This window comes from Macrobrachium nipponense, chromosome 19 (genome assembly GCF_015104395.2).
Source record: "Macrobrachium nipponense isolate FS-2020 chromosome 19, ASM1510439v2, whole genome shotgun sequence".
Classification (NCBI taxonomy): Eukaryota; Metazoa; Arthropoda; class Malacostraca; order Decapoda; family Palaemonidae; genus Macrobrachium; species Macrobrachium nipponense.
The window spans coordinates 22,297,917-22,320,650 of record NC_061088.1 but is presented as its reverse complement, the minus strand read 5'-3'; the positions used below and the strand labels follow the sequence as shown (position 1 = coordinate 22,320,650).

The following is a 22,734-nucleotide window of genomic DNA, read 5'->3' as shown; positions in this document are numbered from 1 at the left end:
GAGCATATACCTGTTTCACAGTAGTGCAAGTCTAGTTCAAGTCAGTCATATGGCATTTAATGCCATACCTGTGATGGATGTGTCTCAGATGGCCAACTCTTCAACTTGTTCAACATTGGCAGCTTTGAAGCAGCAGTCTTGAGTTAACCCCTTCAGCTTCTCGAAGAATTGGCCCCACATTTCACCTGCCTATTGTTTGTGGGTGGCCAAACAGTGCCTTTCATACACCTTGATCTTTGGCTTCACAAAGGAGGACTTCAGTTTTTCAATAGCCATCTGGTAAGTGGTCACAAAGCAAGACTTCAGTTTTTCAGTGGACATCTTTTAAGTGGTTACATTCTTGATTGGCTTGAAGATGAACTAGACACAGCCCTTTGGCAATTTTACCGTGTCTGAATTAAAACCAGGATCGGTTGCTTCAGTGAATATGCCTTGAAGTTGGAACTCCACATATTTCACTCATCTACTACTGTTGATGACTCAAGGTCAGTGTCAAGGGTGCCTGGGCTTAAGAACTTGTCTAGGGTTACCAACTTGGTTTAAGATGTTCATGTGCTCAGTTGTTTCAACTATAATGTACAGTGAAACATTTCGGGTAACTGGAATTTTACTTTATACAACAACTTCCACATCATACATAACTGAAATAGAAAGAACATCACATTACTACAAGTGGCTTTAAATGATAGTACTGTACAAGTGAAACAAAAAACACAAATCATTCTCATGAGGAAAATAACTATCAGACGCTCTCTTCCAAACACAATAAGCACTATTAAAAAATAAATAAATAAAAATAACAGGTCACAAAGTACACCAATCAAACACAAATGCTAGATGGGAGTACTTCAGCAACACCCATGATAGAGAACATTTGTGTGCAAATAATATCCATTTATAGACGCGGGTTTGCATCCTTGTAGGAACAACTATTCAATCACTGTTAAACTCTACATATATACATGGATAATGTTTATTTCTGTACAAAATTACATTAGTGAATATGCCTCTTGAAACTATGGCCTTTTTTTATGTTCAATTAACCGTAAATATCAGGTTCAAAAATAAAATACAATAGGTATTCAACATATTTAAAAATACATTTATTTTATAACAAATTAATTATACATTCATTCGAATAGGTTTTAATTCAAATGATATGAGCATTACAGACGCAATATATGATGGTGTAGATGCTAAATAATAGTGTGGTGTGCTGCCAACCTCATGGTTCCTTCCAAAACAGGGTTGTAGGTCAGGCAGACACCAAAGGGGGGCAAATGTTCATGAGAGGCAGACAGACAAGGCATTCAGCTGGTGGGTGGTTTATTAGGAATGTCATCAGAAAGGCAAATGGTTTTCATCCACACAATTTTCCCTACAGCTTGTGCAATATATGTAACAATTTATAAATACTGTACATTTTTAAATACAGAGATGCATGGACTTTGGACTATGGATTTTACCATAACCTTGACGAACGATATTGGAAATGATGGTTGTTCATGACTTGGCTGGAATAAAATCCTTAAAAACTAAGTCTGAAGATGGAAGGCTAAGTCAATAACAGCTATGCTTTGCACACCTTCCTCCCTTGAAGATGTTAAAAAAAAAATAAAATAAAGGATGTTTGCTCCAATCAGATGGACATGTAATATAAAATGAAATACACAAACTTTTAAATCAACTTTGATTTTTGCTCCCCTGGTGTATGAGAGACCTAACTAAGTTAGGGTAGAGTAGACAATCCTGCAAAACCATTTACAATATGGGGAACCTTTGAATTTTTATTACTTTCATATTTTACAGAATCCAAATACGTAGTAAGAACAACTATATACAAACTGGCCTTTTCCATGCCATTAAAACATAAATCCTAACCTGACCTACCAAAGTTAAACCCCAACAAGGTCCTGCTTACAGAAAAGAAAAAAATTTAACAGCCATTCCTACCCTAACCAATTGCAATTACAGTTGGAATTACAGTAATTTCTTAATGTCCACATAAAACACAATATGTTTAGTTGTATTACTCACATATCCTAATGAAACTTGTGCTGTACTGGGCATTTCACACATACAAAATGCACACCTTCAAACATTTTGCCCACTTCATTAAAACTGGCTTGCCTCTCAATAAATGAATGATGACAGTGTCAAAATTTATTAGTTATGTATATGCATGTTCAATAGTTAATTTCATGTGCTTACATATTACAATACCTACTTTTATATGATAAAAAATAAAACTCTTATAAGATATAATGCACTTGTATCAAACCTTAAACATCATACTGCAAAGGTAACATTAATTTAAATTCTTCCTACAATTGCAACAGTTTTTGTGTAGAAACTTTTTGACTGTAAAAGGATAAATGTGTACCATCTAATGTATGATGAATGAATAACCATCCTACCTCCCATCCCAATTAAACCGAGCCACCCAAAATGCTGTCTCCTCTTACCCTGATGATGTGGATACTATATTAATTCATTTTGACAATTTTTATAGATTTTTTCCTGGAAACTAAGAAAACCTGGTTAATGTATGCCCGATATTTCTTACAGGAAATGCACAAGGAACACAGGAGGTTTAAGAAGTAATTTTAAAAGCTACAGTTCCCGAAATGACCAAGTCATTAAAATAAAACACTGTGGCACCTTAAATTTGGAATACAAAAATAGTTAAACCCCTTTTATCCTTACAGACAAAAACAAAAAAATGATCTAAAAGACCCCCAAGTGCCAGCCCTGAACCATAAAAAGACACTTCTTGAACACTAGCAGAAACAATAAGAGGAGACCAACAGGTGGAAATTGTCAATTTACAGGCCTACCTCCCTACTATGGGAAGAATACAAAACCACTTTTAAGGGCAAAACAAACGATGTAAAGACGAAAGCAGTCCCTCTTACAACATGAATGAAAATACTAAAGAGGATGTGTCCCATGGAGGACTTAAGGTATATGCACAAAATCAAACATGAGAGAAAGCTTTACAGTACAACAGAACAATGCCATGAATGTGTGCTCCTTCAAATGAAATGGGATTTCAAATATTTTCTTGTTCTCATCTACAGTGGCAATAATTATACATTCTTCTCCACCATAAAACCACATTCAACAATACTTTGGTTATTACCACCAAGACAAATCCTGAATTCCTCAATAGCTATAAATGCCTCACAGTTAATACATACAGTATACAGGAGTAATACTTAACTTTCAATTAATAGTTGTAAAGATCTTCAAACACTTTTTCAAACCTGTTCTATTCACTTGTGTATTTTTAACTCCTCCAAATCACAAAAAAGAAAGAAAAAAAAAAATACAAGAAACTATACAGTACATACAACTCAGGAACAAGCAATAACTGGAAAAATATTATGACAATACTGTCCAAAGTAAAGAAGGAAACATGTTTGAAAAAGTAACAAAAAACACTGAAAAAGTACAAAACTGAAGAACTAAGGCCTTCCCTTGGCTATTGACTGTTATGGTGGCTACATATACGGAGACAATGATATCTAAAATCCTTTGTGCTGGATAATGTTATATACATTGAATGTCATTACAATAAACTTATCATGAAGAAACATACTATTGCATCCAAACTAAGCAGTGTTACTAGCACATGATAATTATGTACAGAGCAGCGTGAGAGGAAGCGCATAATCACATGTCTAGGTGGACTCCTCGATTAGTACCTGTGTAAGGCTAAGTCTTGAATGATAGATCCCTTACAAGATCCATAGCGGACGTCCAAAATGCCGTCATCCCCCAATACAGTAGGTCCCTCAAGCCAGTTCAGACAAGTGTTTATCACCTTCATTATTCCAAAGTGGAATCATAAGAAAAAAAATGCAATGATGTTAGTCCACTTCATAGCACTTGGCCATTATTCTTGTAAATAGTATTGCACAATAACTTCCAACAAACAAAGCTATTCTTTCCAGTAATTCCTAAAATCATGTGTTTCCAAATGTCAATTGTAGGTGAAATAGAACCCTTCCATTAAATATCCCCAGATGCACATAGATAGCACATAGTGTTAGACCTTACACCACACCACTCATGATGTTAATGCTAACCCAGACATAACTAAACATTTGAAATTCCTCCAGTGTCATCCAATGAAGATACTATTTATTTTGTGGTTTTCACTGATCCCTTGCAAAAAAATGATTTCATCTAGTTTCAAAAAACAAGACTTTAGAAATTACCTGCCAGGTTTTACCAACCATGAAAAGGTCATTCACTTTTCTTGTCATTAACAGAGACCACATGGCACCACTCGCCTACCATACCTCCCACTCTATATACAGTATTCAGATTTGCATATAGGCAACAATGAGAAGTCACAAAAAGCTATAGCTGATAAGATATTGCTCACACAGTAGGTAATATTGGTCTTAAGAAATAGCTAAACAGCAATGATTACTTTACTAATGGTCTCTGAACATTAACAATAATGACATGGTATCACCAGAGACTTGTATCTTCTAGTCATCTGGGGTTTCTGGAAATCTTCCGCCATCTCAAAGGTGCTGTAAAAACCAGTCTCTGTCTTTGACGGATGGTCGTTGAAAACTTGTAAAATGGATGACTTTCAACGGTCGAACGTTGCAATGTCTTGTTTGTTATCAGTGGGTTCATGGTTGCTGGTTGAGTTTTCAGTACTCTAATGAGGCAAAAAATTACAATGAGGTATTTAATTTTCTTCATCCTCTCCCAGATAAGGAGTGTGTGCCAAATCCAGCTTGTGTATCTTGCTCAGAAGAAATCCAGTCTTTATTTCAAGCCAGAGGTCCAAAAAGGAATGTCTTCACTGGTAGAGAGGGCCTGCTCAAATGCTCCTTCCATAGCAGAGAATATTTGATCTTTGAAAAGCCTAAGATCAACAGCTGAAAAGAAAAAAAATATTATAAATACCTATTCACTTTTCTCTAGCACGTATCAGAAAAAATATTTTACTAGAGCATATGCATAGTAGCACACAATGATGCATGCAATATTTTCCCAAAACACATTTATTCTGAGGAAATCCAGCTATACAAATACTTAAAGGAGAAATAATCCTCAACAACTGTTTTCAAATGTAGTGTAGCAAACTTTTTAGTAGACGAAAATACTTCACAAAACTCGGATTTGCTACAGTGTACGACTTGTATGAAATATAATAAATGTATATTTATCTCGAGTTTTGACAGTTTTGTATACTTCAAATTATTATTTGAAGTACAACACTGACAGTTATTAAAAAAAGCTGCCCTAGTTTTAAAACTGGTTCTCACACGGTAGTGGATCATTTGCAATGATTAAATTTGGACAACGTTTAAACAAAAGCAGCAAATACTTTCGTAACTTCATATCCAAGAGAACAAAATAGCAACACTTCATCCTCAAAAACAGATATAGAACTGCATCTACAGTGCGCACGCCATCATCGCAGCAAGAAGACCCCTCCCCCCCAGCCCTAGCCCTTTGAAGGGTATCAGTATCTGAATGAGCTAAGAATGACTTCGGGATGTACGTGAAGATGAGACAACCTGGCATGAAGCTTTCAGAAGACGACACGGTTTAAGAGGAAGGGAAGTCAAGTTGTAAGTAGTGTGGGAGGGGAGGGAGAAGGGGTTGTGGTAGTGGGTGAAAAAAAAACCAACGGGTGGATGGTACGAGGCGTTACACACACACACACACACACACACACAAACACACACACACACCCTTTCCCTCTCGTCTTTCTTACCTTCCCTCTTCCTCTGTGTCTGGGAAAGGGCTTTCGGCTCGACCTCCTGGAACACTTTCACTCGCGCTCAATTTATGCCTCCCACACATTCCAAATCGCACAACACGAAGTTTTTAAACGGATACATGCAAATGGAAAGCCACGAACATATACATCGGAGTCCTAATCACTACAAGGCTACTTGCTTATGCACATCATCACGTTTTAGCATACGCTAATACCCATAATTGTATAGTTCAATGGCGGTAATTGCCGGCAATGGCTCAAAACCATTTACCCAACAGCTCCCCTCTCGCTATGAAAATGAACTAACATTTAAAGGGGTACATTACTTCTGTTCTGTTAACAGCCAATGGTGACTTGACAGCTATCACGACATAACAGCTATGCTAACAACTCGTTTTATACATTTTTTAAGAATAGGCTCTCCAAATTTGTATACGAACGCACAAGACGTTCAGGATGAACTTACATATACTTTCCACGCCGCTAGAGTACAACTATAATCAGATCGGATGTTAAACTTTCTTTGCAAATATAAACGACAACATCATTTCATATAAATGAATGGAACAAAGTTGTAAAAATAAAATCACATTGAGAAGTACAAAACAACACTTGACTGCATGTTAAAAGAAAGGCGGAAAAAAGTCGAACAAAACCCGAACACTGAACACGAGAGCAGTTTTCTTTGAAATTTGCTTGCAAGGCTTGGAGAATCATTTCCAGGAATCTGAGGAAAAAAAAAACACATAAAAGCCCCTCTGCTCTCGTAGAAATCCATGGGAATTCTTCGGGCGCCTCTATTCCAAGAAAAAAATCCGTCCGACTATAACATGGCTTCCATTTTCATTGCAATGGAATAAAAAAGACGGGGGGGGGGGGAATGGTCGCCGACACCACGTTCCAAATATCCCTGGCGACAGAGGGGTCGGAGGGAAAGAGAGAGAGAGAGAAATGCTTCACAAGGCAAGTGACGATTTACTTTAGTCAAACGGTCAATGCTCTTATTACTCAATGTAATGAATTAAATTCTCTCTAGAACAGATATAACTATTTGTTTCAAAATGTCAATTTTCAATTAATTATAACCAGCACGTACCAAACAATAGCATAAACCTAAATATTCATATGAACCAAGAGAGACGGAAGAGAGAGAGAGAGAGAGACGAGCACATGCACGCATTGTATATACCTTTTTCACGCCCTTAAAATTAGTTGGTTATTCACACGTTCTCTCACACAAACTCCCTTTCCAAAAAAAACATTAGATTACCCACAGACACATACTTTATGGACTCATTGTATTTCTTCCGACTCGTCAATGTGTCTCGGGAAAAAAAAAAAAAAAAAAAAAAAACAAAAAAAAAAAAAAAAAAAAAAAACAAAAAAAAACAAACAAACAAGAATCTAGCAGACGAGAATATGGGAAATCAATGACCTAACACCATCCAAGTGCCACCTGTGGGAGCAGGTTGTGGGACCTTTGTTGTTTTAGATTCAGCTGGCCTGATGTCAGCACGGGCTCTTGGTAGCTGGTTACTTTGGGGTAAGAGTAATCGCTCTCAAGAATGTAGTCCATTTCCATGTGTTTAATTGCTTTTGAAGTCTGTACACGTACAACTATAGGTAACATTTCGAAAATTGCCCCTAAACATTATAGAGTTGATTATAATTATATAAAGAATAAGTTGTTCAGTCAATCATTCACGGATTTTAGATTAAAAGCAAAGTGAGGAAAAGTGTTTGGCTTAACTTGGTAGAAAGTGAAGAGATCTGCCTTCCAACGTACATAATACTCTCATAAAAGCAAAAACTTCCTCAAGAAAGTTCGGTGTTACTTAAGAGAAAAATGCAATGCTGCTCTTGGGTAGGTTCATTAAAACTCTTAACGTTTCCGAAACCCTGGAGAAACCTTTTAACCTTTTACACTCCACACGACATTACACGAAAACTTCTGAGGTAGTCAGTCCATTCAATGCTACTATCGCCGTCTGTTCATTTGCTACTATGTTGAAGGGATAGTAGCAATGTAATAATGTAGAAGAACAAAGGGTTGCAATATACTGTATATATATAATATATATATTTGTATACATTAACTTTACCACTTACACAATTGTTCTGCGCATTAATACAGTTACTAACAGGACCAACTGTTGGTTCAGAAAAGCTTGTAATTTTTTCTTTTTTTAGAATAAAATATCTCTGCTACATACCATCCAGTTTCCATGAGTTCCCGTATATATATATATATATATTATATATATATATATATATATATATATATATATATATATATGTGTGTGTGTGTGTGTGTGTGTGTGTACACACACACACATATATATATCTATATATATATATAATATATATATATATATATATATATATATATATATATATATATATATATATATATGCAATAGCAAGGGAACTCGCTCTTTATCTCAATTCTCTTTAAGCTGATAAAAACCCCTACTGCTAATAAAAACAAGGCTACGAGGAAGATAAGTGCTAGACAAATATCAAAATCTTAAAAAGGTGAAAACCGAAAGGGAGCCATGCAAAAAAAAAAGCTTTTGAAACATGGAGAGCGTAATTGATAAGGAATAGCAAGTGGGGAGAGAGAGAGAGAGAGAGAGAGAGAGAGAGGTGCAGGTTATAGGGTTATAGGGAGCCAAGGGTGAGGTAGTATGTTCCTCATCAAAAGGTAAATATTGAGATCAAATTGTACACAGACGCTGGGAAAAGCCAAACTGAAATGGAAAAAAAAAAAAGTCCCTTCTGTCTTAGGATTGGCTTTTGCTCTTTCCTTCCCTTTCATTCTACGGATAAGTCTTGAACTCAGGTGGGTACACAGAGTGTGTGTATGTGTGTGTGTGCGTGTGTGTGCGCACACACACATACACATACACACACGCTTCAATCTAAACCATCAGCATAGTATGTACACGTACCTATATTTTCTTTTCCCTTGCTTTAAGAGATGTTGAGGAGATTGTTGTTTTTACAAATAAGATAGATGCAATTCGAAAATATGGAGAAAACACCTTACATCTAAATGCACAGCCATCAAATAAAACACAGAACCCATCAATACAGACATGGGAGTACAGTAAAGCCATGAGCTGTGCGCGCGCGCACACCACTCTGTTCGCCATCAAAGATCCATACATGTAAACAAGGCAAGAATTGTGCTGTGTATACAAACGCCCCCCACCCCCCTCCTCCTCCAAAACATCTTTTTGCATCCTTTTGTGCTGACTTATTGACTTTTTCCCTGGGTCTTTCAATTTTATCTATATTCCGTCCTTGACTCTCTCTCTCTCTCTCTCTCTCTCAACAATTCAAGGGATACCTTCTCTCTCGATATTCCACAATCCTACTGATACCAAAATTAAAAGGTTTTGTATCATCCTTCTTAGCTCTTATGAAATGTTTAGTGCTATTCTGATAATGATTCAGAATCAAAGCTCTAAGTACTCATGTTAAATTGCACCTATAGAATAAATTGTGATTAATATATAAACAGAAAAACTACTGCTCTGAACAAGAAGAGACAACTGGGTGTGACAAATCAATAGATGTGGAATAATGTGGGTTGAAGGCAATAACATTTTCCCCGTATCTTTTCGATTTCTAAAAAGGTTCTATTTCCGTAAGTTTGTGGGCAATAGTTGGCATAAATGGCAATAAATTAACTAAAGCGGAAAAGCCAGTTTATTGAACTTTTGCTGACATGTTGCAAAATAAATGTATTTATTTCTCATACTTTATTTTAAGGAACATATTTAAAAAGAGAATAAAAATGTTGTGGGATTCCTATTCGTCATCCTGACCTTTCCTTTTTAAAGTTCTTTATTTTTAATTTTATGCTTTAAAATCAATAACCCAGCTCGTTTTGCAGCGAACAATCAAAAGAAAAATCGATCTAACAGGTCTGCAAGAATGAATTCAGGATACCGCAGCACATTAAAATATATAAGGAAATGATACATGGCAGCGTCCCTTCGCCCTCAAGCTGCAACCCCTTTCAATCCTTTTACCGTACCTCTGTTCATATTCTCTTACTTCCATCTTACTTTCCAACCTCTCTCATCAGTTTATTCACAGTGCAACTGCTTTGAAGTTTTCCTCCTGTTACACTTTTCAAACCTTTTTACTATCAATTTCCCTTTCAACACCGAATGACCTCATAGGTCTCAGTGCTTGGGCTTTGACCTAATATCTATATTCTATTTTATTGTATTCTATAATTATTTACGACAAAACCAAGAGACCATTAACTCATAAAGCAGGCAGTCACAGACAGAACGACATTATGTAAGATAAAGAAAAAAAATACCAATACGAGCAGATATACAAGCTACCGTTTAAATCGTGCATAGGGCATAGCACCCAATCATATGCATGAGCGTAATGCAGGGTTTTATAATTATATTAGCGGAGTTATTTATTCTTTATTATACTAACTCTGCTTTTAAAACAACCAACCAACATGTCTCACATGCACCAAACGTCATCTTAAATAAAAACTTCCTTAAATTATCAAACGTTTAAATCCGCTACTTCCTAAACCTTGTAAATGCCTTCAGAGAATAAATCCATTAATGATGTTCGCATTCCTATAACAATGGCTCATTTTATCAGTCTCTCTCAACTCCTCCATCATCAACGTCAGTGTCCCAATTCCAATTTCATTTTAGCTTATTATTTACGAAGCCCTTCAATGCGTGATTAGTATAACGTATGGTTTTTTTTACATCTGATCAACGTTACTTGCTTAATAAATCTCTCTCTCTCTCTCTCTCTCTCTCTCTCTCTCTCTCTCTCTCTCTCTCTCTCTCTCTCCCCACAACAGTCGACTTATAACCAAGTACACTATTCAATTTCCAGGATCAACATATTTTTTCGCCAGGTTCAGGGATCGAACGAAGATCTCTCACCTTGTGAAGAAAACGCGTCATCACATGGAGAACAGAGAGAGAGAGAGAGAGAGAGAGAGAGAGAGAGAATGACTTGGTGGGTGTAAGGTATTAACGCCGACACTCAAACCCACATGACTTGAGACTCTAAGGGAAGCCAGAGCAGGAGATAAAGCAGGTCGTATAAATGTCAGAGAAATACAACAAGCTTCGCGAATTACCAGGAAAGCGACTGAACACTCAATAATTAACGCGGTTCTTTTATCCAATGATGATCCTATTGATGTCCCCAAATAAAACACTACATCAAATGCCGGGCGTACGACCTCTCCCATCTGATGTGCATGACACACACGATTTGCACCAAACACCCGTGTGTTGGTGTTTAAAATCTCTCTTTAACTTGCCTGCCTGCTGCACTTGACAATCGACGACTAAATTTTACGTTATGTCAAGATTTCGGTCCTACACCAGCTTCCATCTGCGCGTACAATGAAACCTTTCAATTTGGAATCAACGTTCAACAGAACGACGCCTACAAGAAGGGGAATGTTTGGTAACCGAAACGAAATATTCTTTCCCGGCATGAAATGTGAAAATAAATTCTGTAAGCAACACTACAAGAAAATCACGAACACTTCCGTTATAAATAAAGAGCAACAGTATGTCTATGAGCGACTGTATTTTTCAGAATACAAAAATTGGTTGCAAAGGCGCTTTCGATCGTTTGCAAGACGTTCCTCTCGAGCTGGCAGAAGACCACCGTCGTGCAAACGATCGAAAGCGCCCTTTGTAACCATTTTTGTATTCTGAAAAATACAGTCGCTCATAGACATTACTGTGGTTTTTTATAACTTACTATTTCCGGTCACAGTACAGTGATGCACCATAGGGGACGCAACAATTCTTTGGCTAAGATTCTCTTCGTCGCGTGGGAGTTTGTATTTTTTTTTTTCAAGAAAACTGTATTTCTTCCTTCTTTCATGTAAATAAATGCCCACTGCAAAAATGTTATATAACGGTTCTTTTTCAATATATAACGTTTTAAAAACACTCAACAAAACCATCCCGAAACGAAGATACACACGGACCTCACTGGCCGGGGAAGAGTCGGGGGTAGGGTATGAGGGGGAGGGGGAGGGGGGTTGCTTGAGAAAGCATCCGAGAGGATATACAAGCCATTAAGATAGAAGCCGAATGAACAAATATACGAACTTGAAAAGAAAAGAAAAAAAGGATAGATGACAGCAATAAAGATAAGGTGCGTCTACGTCTACTCCAAAAAGGCCAGAGAAAACAAATACAGGAAGCGTGTTGCTAAGGGGAAGGGGAAGCAGAAGGCAGGAAATATGAGAACGACACGAGACACTGCTGTATTAGTATTAGGGAGGAATACGAGGAGAAAAGGGAGACATTAGGAGGCAACATGAGGAGCGAAAGGGAGAAGGAGAAAGGAAGGAAGGAAGGAGGGAAGACAGGTGGGGAATAATGGGGTACAGAGGAGGAACAGGAGGGAGGATACACACGAGCGATAAGGAGATAAAGGGGAAAAACGTATATACATGAAGAAAAGAGGAAGATCAACAATGAATAATAGAGAGGAAAGGGAAACCCCTGACATACATAAAGGTTTGCGAGGAGGAGACTTGGTAGGACCCCGACGAGAGGAAGAGAGAGAGAGGAAATAGTATAGGTATGTATAAGTGAGATTCTTCTCTCTCTCTCTCTGAAGTCACATCACCATCGAAAAAGGAACTTTCGCCACCACTATTTTGGGCTCTACGGATTCCCGGGCAGAACAAAAGTTGCAGGCTGTTACCAGACAGTGCCAACTCCTAGCCACCGAGTGCCTCTCCTCCCCCCCCCCCCCCCCCAATATAAACAATCGGGGAGACGAATGTCCAAAAACAAGATAGGGAAATTAAAGGGAGAGCGAAGTTGTATGGAGATGGAAATGTGAATTTCTTAAAATGTGACATACAGAATATGAAGACCAAAATTGTTACTAAATGTGGAATCTTAGTGGAAACACCAATTATGAAGGTTCCTTCAATTCATTTATATATGGCATTTGCGAAGGCCATTTTATCAGTACGCAAGCATTATATACATACATACATACATACATACATACATACATACACACACACACACACACACATACAAAAATCAATGATTTAATCACTTTGATTACATCAGTTCAATTTAATCATTACCAACCCTGATATATATATATATATATATATATATATATATATATATATATATATATATATATATTATATATATACACACACACACACACACACACACACACACACACACACACACCTTGAGTGTGTGTGGAACACAATTCAACTTTCCCAGTCAAATATGATAAAAGAATAACTCACTTGTTCTTTTATCATATTTGAAACTGCTTGTCCCATGCCTTCTTAAACAACGCCCAATAATTAAAACCTGACCTCTCGAAAAAAAATTAGTTATATAATTATTTCTCCAACTTCAACAGGTACACAAGCGGCTTTCGAAATTACACATGACAGTGTTCTAAAATTACATATATTACAAGTATTCTGCAATGAAAATCACTTGACATGCCAATTAAAAAAACTCACAAGCTATCGCTCTTGTAGAACTAGCGTGCGCAAAAAAAAAAATAATAAATAAAAAACAAATAAATCTTTGTTCCCAGATGTAAGCTTTGGCGCATGGTAACTTTTCCCATCGAAGGCTTTTCGCGTCAAATTCAGAAGGTATAAGAGATGCAATATTGAGACGCATGTGACATTCTGTAGTGTCGAACATTTCTTGACCTCGCCTACCCATCGTCTCCACCCAGTATACATCTCTCCCTCTTCTTTTACTCCCCCTCACACCCTTAACAAAATCCCTCAAGTAAGCTAAATAAGATTGGGTGGAACACATTTTAATGAGACTATACTCCCTGTAAAACAGTCATTATTGAAAGGGAGCCTTTCCTCTGCTGAATATGTTACGAAAACGACAATCATATATTTCACACACACACACGCATATATATATATATATATATATATCGAGCTACAATGTCCTTTAATATCTAATTCGCTCTACCTTTCGGAATTAATATATTTTCAAGAACTCTACCCTCGGATTAATATATTTTCATATATGCCTTAACCGAAGGGGAATTTTTTCTCGATAATAGACTGCCTGGACCCAGGGCGCGAACCTATGATCCTTACAAATCCAGGAACGTCAGTGAAGCTTTATCCTACTACACCACCGCGAGGTTAAAAGTTCATGTCGCCTCCACCCTCATATACCTTTCGCGCGCAGGTAATTAGTTGGTTTGGAGACACCATGAACCCACTCCGACTCGGATCCGGGAGTGTTTGTAGTGCTTTTGACAGCAACGTAGCCAATCTATAAGTCATATCACATTTCCGTGATTCATATACATATATCGAGCTACAATGTCCTTTAATATCTAATTCGCTCTACCTCGGAATTAATATATTTTCATATATCTTAACAAGGGGAATCGATATGACTTGCCCGGACCAGGGCGCGAACCTAGATCCTTACAAATCCAGAGTCAATGAGCGTTATCCACTACAACCACGAGAGGTTAAAAGTTCATGTCGCCTCACTACCTTTCGCGCGCAGGTAATTAGTTGGTTGGAGACACTGAACCCACCTCGAACTCCGGTAGTGTTTGTAGTGCTTTGACAGCACGTAGCCAATCTATAAGTCATATCACATTTCCGTCATATACCATATAGGAGCTACAATGCCTTAATATCAATTCGTCTACCTGAATTAATATATTTTTATATGCTTAACCGAAGGGGAATTTTTTCTCGATAATAGACTTGCTGGACCAGGGCAGCGCGAGTCCTTACAAATCCGGAACGCAGTGAAGCTTTATCCACTAACCACCGCGAGAGGTTAAAAGTTATGTCGCCTCACCCTCATATACCTTTCGCGCGCAGGTAATTAGTTGGTTTGGAGACACCATGAACCCACCCCTCGACTCCGGTAGTGTTGTAGTGCTTTTGACAGCACGTAGCCAATCTATAAGTCATATCACATTTCCGTGATTCATATACATATATCGAGCTACAATGTCCTTTAATATCTAATTCGCTCTACCTCGGAATTAATATATTTTCATATATGCTTAACCGAAGGGGAATTTTTTCTCGATAATAGACTTGCCTGGACCAGGGCGCGAACCTATGATCCTTACAAATCCAGGAACGTCAGTGAAGCTTTATCCTACTACACCACCGCGAGAGGTTAAAAGTTTCATGTCGCCTCACCCTCATATACCTTTCGCGCGCAGGTAATTAGTTGGTTTGGAGACACCATGAACCCACCTCGACTCCGGTAGTGTTTGTAGTGCTTTTGACAGCACGTAGCCAATCTATAAGTCATATCACATTTCCGTGATTTAACATAACATATATCGAGCTACAATGTCCTTTAATATCTAATTGCTCTACCTCGGAATTAATATATTTTCATATATGCTTAACCGAAGGGGAATTTTTTCTCGATAATCCGACTTGCCTGGACCAGGCAAATCTATTATCGAGAAAAAATTCCCCTTCGGTTAAGCATATATGAAAATAATTAATTCCGAGGTAGAGCGAATTAGATATTAAAGGACATTGTAGCTCGATATATGTATATGAATCACGGAAATGTGATATGACTTATAGATTGGCTACGTGCTGTCAAAAGCACTACAAACACTACCGGAGTCGAGGTGGGTTCATGGTGTCTCCAAACCAACTAATTACCTGCGCGCGAAAGGTATATGAGGGTGAGAAGGCGACATGAACTTTTAACCTCTCGCGGTGGTGTAGTAGGATAAAGCTTCACTGACGTTCCTGGATTTGTAAGGATCATAGGTTCGCGCCCTGGTCCAGGCAAGTCTATTATCGAGAAAAAATTCCCCTTCGGTTAAGCATATATGAAAATATATTAATTCCGAGGTAGAGCGAATTAGATATTAAAGGACATTGTAGCTCGATATATGTATATGAATCACGGAAATGTGATATGACTTATAGATTGGCTACGTGCTGTCAAAAGCACTACAAACACTACCGGAGTCGAGGTGGGTTCATGCTGTCTCCAAACCAACTAATTACCTGCGCGCGAAAGGTATATGAGGGTGAGGCGACATGAACTTTTAAACCTCTCGCGGTGGTGTAGTAGGATAAAAGCTTCACTGACGTTCCTGGATTTGTAAGGATCATAGGTTCGCGCCCTGGTCCAGGCAAGTCTATTATCGAGAAAAAATTCCCCTTCGGTTAAGCATATATGAAAATAAATATTAATTCCGAGTAGAGCGAATTAGATATTAAAGGACATTGTAGCTCGATATATGTATATGAATCACGGAAATGTGATATGACTTATAGATTGGCTACGTGCTGTCAAAAGCACTACAAACACTACCGGAGTCGAGGTGGGTTCATGGTGTCTCCAAACCAACTAATTACCTGCGCGCGAAAGGTATATGAGGGTGAGAAGGCGACATGAACTTTTAACCTCTCGCGGTGGTGTAGTAGGATAAAGCTTCACTGACGTTCCTGGATTTGTAAGGATCATAGGTTCGCGCCCTGGTCCAGGCAAGTCTATTATCGAGAAAAAATTCCCCTTCGGTTAAGCATATATGAAAATATATTAATTCCGAGGTAGAGCGAATTAGATATTAAAGGACATTGTAGCTCGATATATGTATATGAATCACGGAAATGTGATATGACTTATAGATTGGCTACGTGCTGTCAAAAGCACTACAAACACTACCGGAGTCGAGGTGGGTTCATGGTGTCTCCAAACCAACTAATTACCTGCGCGCGAAAGGTATATGAGGGTGAGGCGACATGAACTTTTAACCTCTCGCGGTGGTGTAGTAGGATAAAGCTTCACTGACGTTCCTGGATTTGTAAGGATCATAGGTTCGCGCCCTGGTCCAGGCAAGTCTATTATGAGAAAAAATTCCCCTTCTGGTTAAGCATATATGAAAATATATTAATTCCGAGGTAGAGCGATTAGATATTAAAGGACATTGTAGCTCGATATATGTATATGAATCACGGAAATGTGATATGACTTATATATTATATATATATATATATATATATATATATATATATATATATAGTTTTTTCAGGTTTGAAGATCCAATAGTTTTTTCCTCTACAAAATCCATTCGATTTAAGGATTAAGTTACTTTATATATATATATATATATATATATATATATATATATATATATATATATGTAGTATATGTATATATATGTATGTATATATGTATATATATGTATATGTATATAGTATGTGTATATATTATATATATATATATATATATATATATATATATATATATAATATATATATATATATATATATAACCAATCTTTAACTCGAATGTATTTGTAAAGAGGAAAAACTATTGGAGCTTCAGATCTGGAAAAAAAAAAAAAAAAAAAAAAAAAAAAAACTAGAGCCCAGTTGAAAATACACTGTCGTGATCAAAGCCTCCCATTCACCCAGGGGCAAAACAGGCCATAATAGCAAGCCTTTTATCAAGCAGTCTATTAAAGGCAAATAACAAACAAACAAACAATTAACGAGCTCTGTAACGACGCGACATTCATCGGCGGCGAGTCAGCTCCAAATGTCAGCAGCAGCTGTCATATGAGTTTCGACCAGGAATCTTTTGTTTATTTCGGAGCGGCGGTGCTTTCTTTTGGCCCAATTAAGAGGAACAATCGATTGGTCAATACGGAGAGAAAGTCAGACAGAAAACGTAATGAAAGTGAAAGTGCGATAAATATGACGAAGGCCTAAATTAATCATTAAAGTGGCGACAGACATCATGCAGGCACAATTGTAAGTAGAGACGCGAGGCGGATGGCCGAATACCAAGAGCCCCAGACGAGGTCACAGGAGGTCATAGTCAGGGTTCATCGTGCCAGTGCACGGCATTGATTACCTTTACCTGGTTAAGGAAGGAGATTCCAGCAACAGGGCTTGCCAGTACTCTTTGGCAATCAAAATTAGGCGAAATCTCTCCTCTCTCTCTCTCTCTCTCTCTCTCTCTCTTCTCTCTCTCTCTCTCTCTATATATATAATATATATATATATAGATATATATATATATTTATATGGCTCGCAATCTCATTGCTAAAGTCAATGCCTTCCATTCGTGCAACAGCTCTGATGAATTCAGTTTCGAGCGGAAAAGGGCCACACGGAATCACGAGAGGAGAACGGAGTGAGCAGACATTTTATCATGTAAGTACCCCGTACGAAAGCTTTGCAATACTGTACAACAACACGCATCCCATATACGGAAATGCTATGCTTCTGATATTATTATAAGAATAATTTTCTTAAAAATCACACGTCGTGAGTGCTAACAAACCGAAAACAATCTGGATCGAATCGATCAGCCGTATTATTTGAATCTTCGATTAAGCAATTTCGTATAAGCAAAGACCAATTTCGTTATCAATATTTCCTTCATATTCTCTCGATGCATCATCGTTTGCGGCGGCGATATTTTATACTTTCACCGCAGAAAAAAAAAACAGTAGTGACGATGACACAACGGCTCTCCAGTCACGCTAAAAATCCAATCATCTTTTTTTTTATGATGTTCGTGGTCTCCCCCCAAAACTGACAAATACTGGTGCATACTCTCACCCCACCTTTCATCAGAGAGAGAGAGAGAGAGAGAGAGAGAGAGAGAGAGAGAGAGAGAGAGAGAGAGAGAGAGAGAGAGAGAGGCTCATTTGCATTCCAGCGTCCAACGACAATTTCATCAATACATACAAATTTCAGTTGCATGCTTGCGAAAAAAGACATCAATCATCGACGAACGCATACATACATACACGTACACAAACATACACACATAATATATATACATGCACACACACACACACACACGTACAAACACAGGAAACATCCAGTTTCCCAGAGGCATAAAGATGACTTGACAAAACGAAGAAGCCAGCGCTAATCAAACGCCCTTTGACATATCACCCGACCCTGTATGGAAATACCAAGCGATGCATTTAATCATCTCGACAACCAGAGGCGAACTGTACCGATTTGTATCCTGTGTCCTCCTGCTCCCTACAAACGCACCGATATTTTGTAATCCATATCCTGATTAATATCTGCAACATTCTGATCAATAATCTGGTACTATTCATGATTCATATGTTGTGCAAATTCGAATTATCTGTCATAAATTCTGATTAACATTGAAACGAAATCCGAGTCATGTGTCACAAATTATTAATATCAAATTGGTACAAATATTGTTGTTATTACTTGATACGAAATATTCGACGTTGTTAAAACCTTCTCATATCTGTAACAGATTCCTATCAGACGCTATTCCTCCCCCCCCCCCCCAAACCCCCCCCCCCTGTGTACCCCCCCCCCCCCCCCCACCTGTATAACCGTATAACAATTACGTTCGTGTGTGTGAGAGAGAGAGAGAGAGAGAGAGAGAGAGAGAGAGAGAGAGAGAGAGAGAGAGATAGATATCGATTCGTTTGTGACCCTTCGCAGGTAAAATTGTAATTTTGATAACTGGCATTTCCGAACGATGAGGGGAGACACGGCACTGAAAATAATATGAAGGTGTTGGGGATTATTGGGAGGAGCTATGTATAGTCTCTCTCTCTCTCTCTCTCTCAACATCCACGTAATCATTTTTAACATCGATGCTGTTATTCCATAAACAAAAAAACATTGTAGATATGACAAAGAGCTATTCAGAGTGTATAATGTGATTATAGTTTTCATTGAAAAAAGATAACACTGCCTACAGCATTTATACTCAAGGAGAATCACAAATTCAAATATAGATTAACCACTGGGCGTATTCAAGAAGAAAAATCATAATTGACACGATGTAGCTATAATTAGTGGACAGTACTGAAGCACTGATGTATCTTTTTTTTTCGTCTAATGCACAGCAAAGAAAATCTGTATCATAAAATCGTGTTTTTTTTCCAGTGCTGTGTCTTCCACGAATCTCGACCCTTCCCTCTGACAGTTGTTATCCAGGAAGGTCGTCCAGCTATGTAGCTAAATGACGTCAATGAACACTGAAAAACGTTATTCTCTGGAACTTGAGATATGCTATTACAAACAGCCGAAGCAGGTAAAAGCCAATAAGAAAAGTTATACAAGAAAAATAATGCCAGGAGCATTTATCACTTATAAACGCACGAATATTCCATAAAATATATTCGAAGCTTTTTATGCTTTTTATCACTTGTGTATAGTCCTCCATATAATGTTAATATTCGTAGTTTTTTATGAATTTTATCACTAGAGGGTTTGTTTGTTTGTTTGTATGGTGTTTCTTACGTTGCACGGAACCAGTGGTTATTCAGCAACGGGACCAACGGCTTTACGTGACTTAAGAACCGCGTCGAGAGTGAACTTCTATCACCAGAAATACACATCTCTGACTCGTCAGTGGAATGCCCGAGAATCGAACTCGCGGCCAACGAGGTGGCACGCCAACACCATGCCGACCACGCCACTAAGGCGCTTACCACTAGAAGGTGAACGGATCCTGAGTGCATACTGTATGATAATGATACACATTTCTACTGCGTTATTTATATTCATAGCTACTGCACGAAAATACAAAAAAAATAATTTTAAGGCCTCCCACGCAGTGACTTGTCAAATGTTGATTAGAAGAAGTGTATTTCTCGATTTACTATTATACATTAATATGTACAAAATAAGAAAGATATCATCAACTACTTCCTGACTGGCAAAGTTCTAGACACACTACACACATCCATGAAATACTCGTGATAAACGAAAGCTTGCATACCATAGCAATGACCGCCCACCCTCCCACCCTTTAACACTCTTGAGAGAGAACCCCATTCCACGATGCCTCCATTACAGTATCGAATGTACCCCCATCCGGATCTCTCTCTCTCTCTCTCTCTCTCTCTCTCTCTCTCTCTCTCTCTCTCTCTCTCTCTCCACATTTCCTCAATAAGTGGCCACGGCGATTGCGTTGGGGGGTAAGGATTGGACGAAACGCGTTATAAGGGTAGAGGAGGAGGAGGAGGACATTGGTGAACTAGAGAAGGATTAACGTAGACGAAATGGGATACGAACGCGACAAGAAAAATGTCTGACTGACAAACCCTCTTAAGGGCTTCCTCCAAATTTACTCTGCGATCAACTGACAGAAACCTCGAGTCACCCACAGGCGAGCTCCCGTGTCACGCTGAGGGAAGAAGAACCCCAGGGGGTTTGGCCGAAAGACCCGAGCCCCAAAGGAGCTGCTCCCCGACACAGAGGGTCAAATTATAGGACCCCAAAATACACCCGAATGTCACATCCAACAAGAGGCGCCTGAAAGCGACCAAAGTCAACCGTTATTTTTCCTCACGAACATCTTGCGTCGATGACAGCAGCCGTTTGTACAGCTGATTTCAAATAATCGATTAACGAGTAAATATTCAACTAAATTCAACTAAGTATTTGTTATAATTATCATGGCCGTTGGGGATAATTCATACAACCAATATAACAGCAAAGCAAACATGACAAAAAAAAATTTCGAAATGTTTGATTTCTTCTTTGATTCTTTTATTTTTGCAGGATGCAGACCAATAAACTAATAAAAATAAAAAAATAAAAATAAAAATAATAAAAATAAGAATAATGATAAAATATAAAAAAAAATTATAAAAATGAAACATTAATGATAAAAATAAAAAAAAAATGGCAATAATAAAATAAAATAAATATAATTAAATAAAAATGAAATTAATAAAATAATTATAACAATTCAAATAAAAAAAAATAATGACTGACAATTCAATGCCTCTACTTAGCCTAGGCCGGATAAAATACGAAGGAGAAGAAACGAGAGCAGGGCTTAACCCCCGAGGGGAGGAGCTTCAGATAAGACAGGACCCATGGCTTGTATTCAAGGGGATTGTGTGACAACTGGGCCTCTTTCCCCAAGTTTTCCTGGTCGATTTCGTCACACGGCCACGATATTAAGTTACCTGGCGTTAAATCAAGTTGCCCTCTTCTATGGCGACTTCCTCCTTGCCACTTGACGTTAAGGGGCAGTGAAAATGTTAAGCGCATTCTCCTGACATTTGATAAGGTGTGGAAACTGAGTAGATGGTGCAGTGGAGGTTTGATGGATATGTTTCTTCTTTGGAAAAAAAAAAAAAAGGACCAACTGAACTCACGAGCAACTATAATAAATTATTTTTCATATTTTCCAGAACTGATTCTTGTCAAATAATAATGATCAACAATCCAAAGGAGTAACATAACCCAGTGCTATATTCTACCGGGATGGGATTTTTTTCTTTAACCAAACTGAGTGAAGATATATTCCACTCACTAATTTTCAAAATCGGTCATGCTCCATTGCCAAACTTAACCGTAATGACCAAGCCCCGACTCCGTAATTCAAACAAACAAGTATGACTTGGACAAAACTGTCGCCCATGTCCTCCGAGTTACTTAACCCTAAAGTCATAAGGAACTACTTGACGCCTTCCCATCCCAGACAATATGATCAAAATCTGCAACAAACCGTAGCCGTCTACACCAAGCGCCAAAAGGTCACAATGAGCCGGAAATCCAATAAGAGGATGAACAGAGTATGGGCTAAACTTAGACCACCTCCCATGTCCCCATCATTGCTTAGCCTTGGAAGCCGTCATCGTCTCTGTGTGTGTTCGAGCAAGCATGTGTCAGCTTGTCAGACTCAGCAGGAGTGTCAGTCACTCGAGTCAGCTCTCCAAGGGACTTACCCCTCAACCCCTTCCCCCCTAAAAACAGCACACATCAAAAATGCCTCATCCTTCTCCAGCAACTCGACCGCCTCCTGTCGACAAAGACAGGAAATGCACAGACCCATCAGGAAGTTGGCCACAACGGACACCACCAATTACGTGTGGGGGGAGGGGGAGGGGTAGGTGGCCTACGCCCCTACCAACAGCCCCCAAAAGCAACCTTCCTTTAACCC

General features: G+C 38.3%; 1 protein-coding gene across 3 annotated transcripts in view; it reads right to left on the bottom strand.

The window, feature by feature from the left end:
- Positions 1-1,077: 1,077 nt before the first annotated feature.
- The window catches only part of LOC135214897 (ras-related protein Rap-2b-like), a 198,702-nt gene continuing 177,045 nt past the window's right edge, over positions 1,078-22,734 (bottom strand). For all 3 annotated transcript variants that reach the window (XM_064249360.1, XM_064249352.1, XM_064249370.1), the window contains one exon: positions 1,078-4,904. The gene's annotated coding sequence lies outside the window, so the exon portion shown is untranslated. The remainder of the gene's footprint in view (positions 4,905-22,734) is intronic.